We start from the raw sequence: 11,009 nt of genomic DNA, 5'->3' as shown, positions 1-11,009 counted from the left end.
CTGGAAATGGAACTGTTCCCATCTAGAAGATGATAAGAGTAGTTAGTCAGTACAGAGAGCAGTTCAGCTAGAGGACTTCTTTAGAGAGATAGGAACCCTTCTAGAAGATGATAGAGTAGTTAGTCAGTACAGGGAGCAGTTCAGCTAGAGGACTTCTTTAGAGAGATAGGAACCCTTCTAGAAGATGATAAGAGTAGTTAGTCAGTACAGAGAGCAGTTCAGCTAGAGGACTTCTTTAGAGAGATAGGAACCCTTCTAGAAGATGATAGAGTAGTTAGTCAGTACAGGGAGCAGTTCAGCTAGAGGACTTCTTTAGAGAGATAGGAACCCTTCTAGAAGATGATAGAGTAGTTAGTCAGTACAGGGAGCAGTTCAGCTAGAGGACTTCTTTAGAGAGATAGGAACCCTTCTAGAAGACGATAGAGTAGTTAGTCAGTACAGGAAGCAGTTCGACCGACCGACCGACCTACTTCTCATGTAATGTGTTCATCATTGCGTGACTTAACAGTTTATTGCAACTTATGCAATACATTTACAATGCAATACTTACGCAATACAGTGAAGCTGCCACAGCATGAGGAGCACTATGAAGACGGGAACCTGTGGGAGGATGTATCCTGGGATGACGAGGAGAACATCGACCTTCTGAGATCCAGACAGCGACTCTCCTGTTTTGCTCACTCCCTACAGCTAGTGATGGAATGACATAAGTAATGGGTATTTTCGTTAGTCATCGCCAATACATCAAGGTTCCGGCAGCAAATGCCACTCGCTGGAATAGCACGTTCAAACAACTGCAGGCCCTTACAGCTCTTGACCACAGAAATGTGCAGCATGGACTTCGAGATTTTTTTTTTTTTTTTTTTTTACCCCTCGTGAATGAAACCAACTGAAAGAGTTAAGTGGAGTTCTTGCACCTTTATCTGTGACAATGGAGCTTACAGAAGAAGAGACGTCTGTCACCATCAAATCAAATGTTATTTGTCACATGCGCGGAATACAACAGGTGTAGAACTTAACTGTATTGGATCTGAACACTCACCTGCTCCAGATGGTGGAGTCAAGAAGTCAGTGCTGTTATGGGTGTAAGATGGCACAGTGATGCCATCTGTTGGTAAATGTTCATCACTGCAACTCTTGTGTTTTACGGGGGTGCTTGAGATACCCGAACAAGACTGGTTACTCGCGTCAATGCCTCTGTCTCGTCATTTAACATTCAAACAAGTACCACCTCTACTAAAAAGATTCTCAGAGGTCTTTTGTGAGAAGGAAAATGGCCAAGGAGAGTGAGGGAGAGGAACCTTGTGGCCATGGCATCCTGGAGCCACAGTTCGGCCTCAGCTGTGTTGATCTAAATGTTACCAACAATGGGAATGCAGAAGAATGATCTGAAGAAGACCCAAACGGGTAAGTATATTCTTTTATCCCATGACTTTATCTCGATTGTAGACTTATTTTGTGCCCTAGAAAATCAAAAACGTTAATCTCGAGTGGACAATCCCTTTAAATGTATTCAGCAGGAAGTCACTCATTTTCAGTAGTTAGATGCTGGACTCATCTTCTGGGCTAAAAACAAAAACCGATTCCCACAGGCACACACATTGTCAATGTTGGTCTTGTCAATCCCTGCCTCCTCAGCAGAGATGTTTTTTAGCAGAGGGGGGCTCAACATGAAACCCCATCGCGCTCGTTTAGGTCATAGAATGGTCACTGCACTTGCGTTTCTAAAATGCAGTCACGCCCTCTGGAAAGAGCCACAACCCCTCCATTCACTTTACTCAAGCAATTCAAATGATGGGCACGACAACTTGACCGGGTAGGAAATGACTTCATTGAAACTGGTGATGTGATTTGAAAAGCCAGCAGTATGTATGTACAGTATAACTTTAGACCGTCCCCTCGCCCCCCGGGTATGCACACATCAATGCACACATGCACACATCAACAACAGTCACCAACAAAGCATCGTTACCCATCGCTCCACAAAAGCCGAGCCAGGGGAACTACTGCTTCAAGGTCTCAGAGCAAGTGACGTCACCGATTGAAACGTTATTTAGCGCGCACCGCTAACTTTGCTAGCCGTTTCACATCCGTTACGTACAGTCCTGTGGAATGAATGAAAACATTGGCCTTAATGACAAGATATGAGATCAATTGAATATTTTGAGTTGGTGTTGAAATAACCTGATTAAATCTTTTTCCACGTGTGTGTTTTATTAATCGTTAACGATAAGTCATAGTAGTTCCTTATAAATCCCTTCTCCACGTTTACAATCATTAATGTTTTGAAGTTGTGACAATAAGTATGTCCTGTGAAAGGGAAAGATTGGATTTATGATTTGAATATATTACAAATTACATATTAGCTATTTATACCAGTAGTATATACCACAAGCACTGGTAATAACATTTAATAGCCTACATTGTAGTAGCCATTTTGGCTTGCCTGGCTATGTCATTTAATGTGTTGGGTATGTTGTCTGTCCAGGGATGTTTTAACTTGTTTTGTACACTAGATGGCGCTGTTGGGTCACTGGTCACATGTACGTAGGTCTGCGTTCACACAGGCGGACCAATTATGTTACGTATTCCACTAATTGTTCTTTTGACCAATCACATCAGATATTTTTTCTGTGCTGATCTGATTGGTCAAAAGACCAATTAGCGGGGTAAAAAAATAACAGAATTGGGCTGCTTGTCGAAATGCAGCCTATGTAACGGATGTGAAACGGCTAGCTTAGTTAGCGGTGCGCGCTAAATAGCGTTTCAATCAGTGACGTCACTTGCTCTGAGACCTTGAAGTAGTAGTTCCCCTTGCTCTGCAAGGGCAGCGGCTTTTGTGGAGCGATGGGTAACGACGCTTCGTGGGTGACTGTTGTTGATATGTGCAGAAGGTCCCTGGTTCGCGCCCGGGTATGGGCGAGGGGACGGTTTAAAATTATACTGTTACACCTAGGTAGCACAGAAGTCTGGTGTGACTTTTATCCACACACCAGGTGCCAATGGAGTCCTGATGAGGAAATGATATGTCTGTACTGACACAGGTTGAGAGCAGGGCATGATGCAAGTCAGTTTTTTTTTTTTTTTTTTAGATAAAAGGATTGGCTTCTGTCATTTAGTAAATAATCCAGATTAAGGGGATTTAGTGTCTAAAGAATCCATATGTTTTTTTTTAAATATTAACACAGGAATAATGTTAATTTAGATGTCTAATTATGGTCTTAATATGGTGGTGATCTGACAATCACAATATTGTTGTGACTACAACTACAGAGGTGAAGTGGCTACTTTCAGCAAGCAAGTAGCACATTTACACCAAGCTACTGGGGAATGCACGCCCGGCAACTTTCTTGTTCTCTTTGACTCCAGTAGCTGGACGCAGCTCTGGCCTGGTTGGAGTGTCGCCACCGTGTCGTCTCTCCACAGCTGACTGGCCAGTGCTCTGCTGGGATCTCCCCGTGTTGAGATTGGGTCCGGAGGTAGCTGCTCCTTCGCCTTCTGTTCTGTCTCCCTCTACGGTGGCTTCTACCTAGGGTTCAGATCTTTAGAGCTGCCCCCATTGGACCTCAAAGGTGTCTGAGACTCCGGGCCCCTTCATCAGCCACGGTGGATTCTACGGCTGGCTCGGGTCCACCGTGCCCCTCCTCCAATCGGTCATCGAGGGGTCTTCTAAACCATTTGAGGCGAAAGACTGTCCGGACCTCCTAAGCCATTTCACAAGCTGTCATCACCGACAGCTATATAATAAGAAACATCTTGGTTCCCAGGGCAAAAACCCTGTACTCTCCTGGAGCACGAGTACAGGATATTACACGGCTGCTTCCTGCCGTTCTACAACAGCTGCCGGGGGACCTTATACAGACAGGTGTGCGCCTTTACAAATCAAGTCCAATCAATTGAATTTACCACAGGTGGAGTCCAATAAAGTTGTAGAATCATCTCAAGGACGAGGAACAGAAACAGGATGCACTTTGAGCTTTAATTTCAAGTCTCATTGCAAAAGGGTCTGAATATGTATGTAAATAAAGGTATTTCTGTTTTTATTTTTTATAAATTTACAAACATTTCTAAAAACCTGTTTTTGCTTTGTCATTATGGGGTATTGTGATGTCATTATGGGGTATTGTGATGTCATTATGGGGTATTGTGATGTCATTATGGGGTATTGTGATGTCATTATGGGGTATTGTGTGTGTAGATTGATGAGGATAAAACAATGTTATCCATTTTAGAATAAGGCTGTAACGTAACAAAATGCTGTAAAAGTGAAGGGGTCTGAGTACTTTCTGAATGCACTGTAAGTAACTTAATTTATGACCCTCTTAACTCCTCTGTGAATCCTACAGCTATTCTATGCAGTAATCATGTGCCTAACCTGAGTTATATGGTTAGCACTGAGGCGGTTTGCCCTATTAGGAAATGCACTGTGTGCAGCTCACCCTGCACTATGAGCTCAAACATAAATATCACTGTCATGCCTACTTTTTGATAAGCCTCCAAGTAAAGCAATAAAAACATTCCCAGAAAAGTGCTAAAAATAGCCCACATTAACATATGTAGCCTAAGAAACAAGGTTCATGAAATCGATAACTTGCTGGCAACAGATAACATTCATATACTGACTATCTCTGAAAACTCCCTTACATAATACCTTTGATGATACATTCGTAGCAATGTATGGTTTCAACATCTTCAGAAGTGACAGGAATGCCATTGGTGCAGGTGTTGCCATTTATGTTCAGAGTCTCTCCAACATAATCCAGGTAGAGTCAGGCATTCCGCAGGGCAGCTGTTTAGGCCCTTTACTTTTAAAATATTTACTAATGACCTGCAACTGGCCTTGAGTAAAGCCTGTGTGTCTATGTATGCTGATGACTCAACACTATGCACGTCAGCTACCACAGCGACTGTAATCACTGCAACACAACGAGTTACAGTCAGTTTCAGAATGGGTAGCAAGAAATAAGTTAGTCCAAAATATTTTTAAAAAAATACAGTAAAAGCATTGTATTTGGGGCAAATCATAACCTAAACCTCAACTAAATCTTGTAATGAATAATGTGGAAATTGAGAAAGTTGAGGAGACTAAACTGCTTGGAGTAACCCTGGATTGTAAACTGTTGATGCAACAGTAGCTAAGATGGGGAGAGGTCTATCCACAATAAAGGTCTGCTCTGCCTTAACAACGCTATCAACAAGGCAGGTCCTACAGGCCCTAGTTTTGCGGCACTTGGACTGAGTGATTGAATTCATCACTTCATGTATTTGTGAGAAGTATTGACATGTTGAATGCACCACGCTGTCTGTTTTAAAATACTAGCACATAGCTCAGACACCTATTCATACCCCACCAGACAGCAGAGGTCTCGTCACAGTCTCCAATTCCAGAACAAACTATAGAGTACCACAATATGAGCCACAATACACATAAAACCTAGTGGTCAAACAGGGAAATGGTTCCAATTGTTTTTCCACCAATTTTTCCCATAGAGGATTTTAGAAACACTTCAAATAAGGGCCGTGTTTCGTATAGGTTTACCCTGGCATGACATTTGATAACCATGTAAATCTCTCTAGGACTAGGTGACTTTTATCTATATATTCGCTTGAATTGCTGGAGCCCAGGAAGGGTAAGCAGCCTCCTGTTTCTAAAATCCTCTATGGGAAAAATGATTGGTAGAAAAACAATTGGAACCATTTCCCTGTTTGACTGCTAGGTTTCATGGGTATTATTACACTTCCATCGTGGGGCTCTATGGGAGGCACACAGTACTACATGGAGCCATGTGTAGTACTATTCTACATCAAGTAACTCATGGAAGCAGTAAAATCTGATTTAAAAAAAAAACTGATAGACTGTTGTGAAATCTAATGTAATGTTTTCAATTGTATATAACTGCCTTCATTTTTGCCAGACCCGAGGAAGAGTAGCTGCTGCCTTGGTAGGAACTAATGGGGATCCATAATAAATACACATACAAGTGTTAGCTAACTCTGGAACTGACGTTACCGTGAGCTAGCTAATGTCAGTGGGCGGTAGTAAAATTAGCTTACCTTTGTTTCCATCGTCCAGAAATGGTGTGGATTGGTAGTTTAACGTTATATAGTACAACCTTCTACTTAAGTTAGTTAACTAACGTTAGCCTAACAATAGCCTACAAGTATAACGTAACCTAACATTAAGTTAGCGTATCCTACACAGTTAAACTAGCTTAAATCAGCTTAAAACTAGCTAGATAACTCTTATACCTACTATGTTAAACACTATATTAAAACAATATATTTATATATACACTACAAATCCTAATATATACACTTGACAAAAAACTAAACAGGCTAACATCAGGTAGCTAGCTAACAGCTAATGTTAGCTAACTTTTAACCGAACCATAACCTAACAACACTAACAAATACTTACTTAACAAAAACAAACTATGCTAATTGACTATACTAAATTGGAAAAACTAAAGATAGTTGTAAATGACTAAAAAGGCAGTCCGAAGCTGAGGTGAAGACATTGAAGAGGTGCAGCTAGTAACTGACAAATGGCGCTACGCTAGACCTGATACAGCTAGCTAGTTAATATTCTCGTTCGCACTGACAATTTGCATTGAATATGCACGGATGTGTAGTGTCGTCTATATAGAATAGATCGACTGGGAAATGGTAACATTGTTGATGGATGACATGAATATTGCCATTGTATTAATGGTGATGTCTGATCATGTATTGAGTAAACCTGAAGTTAATCCCTTTGCCATTGGAAGCCTGAATACAGGGCAATTCTCCAGAACAGGAGTTGGGTGAGTCTTAGCATTAGATTACTGATCATATGTAACTGTGTTTGTTTTGTGATTGGCAGGGACCGTGCTCCATTTGTGTTCACCTCCAGCCACACCGGGTCAGACGACCTCTTCAGTAAACAGGTCAGTGCCGTTGGAAAAAATGGTCAGCATGACCGCACAGAGTACAGGCCATATGGATTTTCTAAAAGCTCTCAAAAAGAGGCAGTCCGTCAACATTAAACTCCAGAGTATTGAGGTAACTGGGTAACGATCAAGGGTTTTGACTAACTTCTTCAGCAGGTAGTGGAGATACTCACCGGGAACAACCCCAGGCACCCATTAGACCCACCCCAGGCACCCATTAGACCCACCCCAGGCACCCATTAGATCCACCCCAGGCACCCATTAGATCCACCCCAGGCACCCATTAGACCCACCCCAGGCACCCATTAGATCCACCCCAGGCACCTATTAGATCCACCCCAGGCACCTATTAGACCCACCCCAGGCACCTATTAGATCCACCCCAGGCACCCATTAGATCCACCCCAGGCACCCATTAGATCCACCCCAGGCACCCATTAGATCCACCCCAGGCAGCCATTAGATCCACCCCAGGCACCCATTAGACCCACCCCAGGCACCTATTAGACCCACCCCAGGCACCTATTAGACCCACCCCAGGCACCCATTAGATCCACCCCAGGCACCCATTAGATCCACCCCAGGCACCCATTAGATCCACCCCAGGCACCCATTAGATCCACCCCAGGCACCCATTAGACCCACCCCAGGCACCCATTAGATCCACCCCAGGCACCCATTAGACCCACCCCAGGCACCTATTAGACCCACCCCAGGCACCTATTAGACCCACCCCAGGCACCCATTAGATCCACCCCAGGCACCCATTAGATCCACCCCAGGCACCCATTAGATCCACCCCAGGCACCCATTAGATCCACCCCAGGCACCCATTAGATCCACCCCAGGCACCCATTAGATCCACCCCAGGCACCCATTAGATCCACCCCAGGCACCCATTAGATCCACCCCAGGCACCCATTAGATCCACCCCAGGCACCTATTAGATCCACCCCAGGGACCCTTGGACATACCCCTTTTCTCTTCATTTTCTAGAAGTTGAACTCTTTCTTTCTCCATCCTTCTCATCTTTCTCTCTCTCTCTCTCTCTCTCCCTTTCTTTCTCCCTCTCTCTCTCTCTCTCTCTCTCTCTCTCTCTCTCCCTTTCTTTCTCCATCTCTCTCTCTCCTTCTCTTTCTCATCTCTCTCTCCCTCTTTCTCCATCTCTCTCTCTCTCTCTCGCCCTTTCTTTCTCCATCTCCCTCTCTTTCTCATCTCTCTCTTTCTCCATCTCTCTCTCTCCCTCTCTTTCTCATCTCTCTCTCCCTTTCTTTCTCCATCTCTCTCTCTCCCTCTTTCTCATCTCTCTCTCATCTTTCTCTCTCTTAACATTGTCAAAGCAAGTGAAGTAGATTAATATACAAAAGCAAAATTAACAATAAAAATGAACAGTAAACATTACACTCACAGAAGTTCCAAAATAATAAATACATTACAAATGTCATATTATGTAATGATGTGCAAATGATTAAAGTACAAAAGGGAAAATAAATAAACATGCATTTGGGTTGTATTTACAATGGTGTTAGTTCTTCACTGGTTGCCCTTTTCTAGCTCTCCCTCTATTTCTCCATCTCTATCTCTCTCTCTCTCTTTCTCCATCTCTCTTTCCCTCTATTTCTCCATCTCTATCTCTCTCTCTCTCTCTTTCTCCATCTCTCTTTCCCTCTATTTCTCCATCTCTATCTCTCTCTCTCTCTCTTTCTCCATCTCTCTCTCCCTCTCTCACATCCGGGCCGTGATTGGGAGTCCCACAGGGCGGCGCACAACTGGCCCAGCGTCATTAGTGTTTGGCCGGGGTAGGCCGTCACTGTAAATAATAATTTGTTCTTAACTGACTTGCCTAGTTAAATAAAGGTTCAATAAAAAAAATCATTAAAAAAAAATATATAGATATATATAAATACAGCTGCTGATTCCAGAGATATGGCTGGCCACTCAACAAGGATCAGCAGCTGTGGAAAGACTAGACGATGTTTACCAGGAACAACACAGGGACGTCCTAATTCATCACGGATTTGCTGTCAGGTGGGGAAGTTTCAGGGGTATTGCAGGAGTAGCCCCTTGTTCCCAGTAAACATTATCAGGTGAGAAATGCGTGGCGCAATGTCAACGTCAAGAGGACTCTGAAAGAATCCCATTATCTGTGTACACTTGTGGAAATTGGCCTATTTGGATAGGGTTAAACAGAAAAGTTCTAGCAGAAGGTACACGAGAAGCATATAAAAATGGTGGCAATTGTAAAGGGAACACTTTGGAGAATATGGAGAAATTATCAGACCAAAGGTGAGGACACAACAGTTCACCTGATACAATACTGAATTCAAACATTACACTGTTGATTTTATGTGCATTCTACATTTACTTTACTTTTTTGCAGCATTTGCCAATAACAAAATCTGAAAATACTCTGGATACATTCAGTAACATAAGAATATTCACAGTACATTTGGGGTAGGTGCAACAAGACTAAAACAATGACAAAGGATTGAGTAAAAAGGTCAAACTGTTGTCTTTGCTTCTAGGACGTCAAAGCAGTATTTATTATAATTACTCATCATCTCATCTTTTCCGAACACATCGACTCATCTTGATTTACAGGATTTATCTCAATCAACCAAATATTTGCAAAAGTAGCCCGATTAGCGGGAGGGACGGGTGCATCTTCTTTTTGTTAAATATATTTTTTAAAGTCTGTATGTTTTATTGGATCGGAGAGACAGGATTTTAGGCCAATTTAGGCGCTTATCAGTGACCAAATATGGCACTTTTTCAATCTGTATCCAGGATGTGTGTAAAGGATTACCATATCGTGAGACATCTGGCCATTCTTTACACTGTGAACACAACACTTGTGCTGACAGACTGCACGTGAACAGTCTGTCAGCACAACTTTCTTCTTCAAATATGTATTGTTGGATAGCAACCAACTGAAAGGACGCGTACACCGCCACCTACTCTTCTGGAGTGTGAATTCATTGCACTTTGTGACACATAAAGGGAAGACAAATGTCCCCAACGATTAACCCTACACCCATTAAAACCTCACCACCGTACCAACTAACCATACACCCATTAAAACCTCACCACTATACCAACTAACCCTACACCCATTAAAACCTCACCACTATACCAACTAACCCTACACCCATTAAAACCTCACCACTATACCAACTATCCTTACACCCATTAAAACCTCACCACTGTACCAACTAACCCCACACCCATTAAAACCTCACCACTATACCAACTAACCATGTACCCATTAAAACCTCACCACTATACCAACTAACTATGTACCCATTAAAACCTCCCCACTATACCAACTAACCCTACACCCATTAAAACCTCACCACTATACCAACTAACCCCACACCCATTAAAACCTCACCACTATACCAACTAACCCTACACCCATTAAAACCTCCCCACTATACCAACTAACCCTACACCCATTAAAACCTCACCACTATACCAACTAACCCTACACCCATTAAAAGCTCACCACTATACCAACTAACCCTACACCCATTAAAACCTCACCACTATACCAACTAACCCTACACCCATTAAAACCTCACCACTATACCAACTAACCCCACACCCATTAAAACCTCACCACTATACCAATTAACCCCACACCCATTAAAACCTCACCACGATACCAACTAACCCTACACCCATTAAAACCTCACCACTATTCCACTACTTGGCCCTAACTGATTCTACTCCAAGCTGGCAGACTGGGAGGACGGAACACTATTGTTCAACACACCTTGTAACTAATGAAGTAAAATCTCGTAGACCCAGCTACGTCTATGCAGCTGCCACCACATCTATTTTCTGTGATTTACGTTCCATTTCTGCGGTATAGTTCATAACCAACACTTCTGATCTCCAGCACCATGGGTACCCCTACAAACAGTGGAAGCTGCTGAGGTGAGGACGGCTCATAATAATGTTTGGAACGGAGCAAATGGAATGGTATCAATGTATTTGATACAATTCCACTGATTCCGCTCCAGCCATTACCACAAGCCTGTTCTCCCCAATTGTCACGCCCTGACCATAGAGAGCTGT

At 42.8% G+C, this 11,009-nt stretch overlaps 1 long non-coding RNA gene across 1 annotated transcript; it reads left to right on the top strand.

The window, feature by feature from the left end:
• Positions 1-2,951: 2,951 nt before the first annotated feature.
• On the top strand, positions 2,952-3,935 carry LOC118945802. The gene is made up of 2 exons (XR_005040935.1): positions 2,952-3,028; positions 3,370-3,935. It is a non-coding gene; the product is annotated as an uncharacterized LOC118945802 (long non-coding RNA).
• Positions 3,936-11,009: the final 7,074 nt, after the last annotated feature.

This window comes from Oncorhynchus mykiss, chromosome 30 (assembly GCF_013265735.2).
Source record: "Oncorhynchus mykiss isolate Arlee chromosome 30, USDA_OmykA_1.1, whole genome shotgun sequence".
Lineage (NCBI taxonomy): Eukaryota > Metazoa > Chordata > Actinopteri > Salmoniformes > Salmonidae > Oncorhynchus > Oncorhynchus mykiss.
This window is presented reverse-complemented; position numbering and strand designations above follow the sequence as displayed.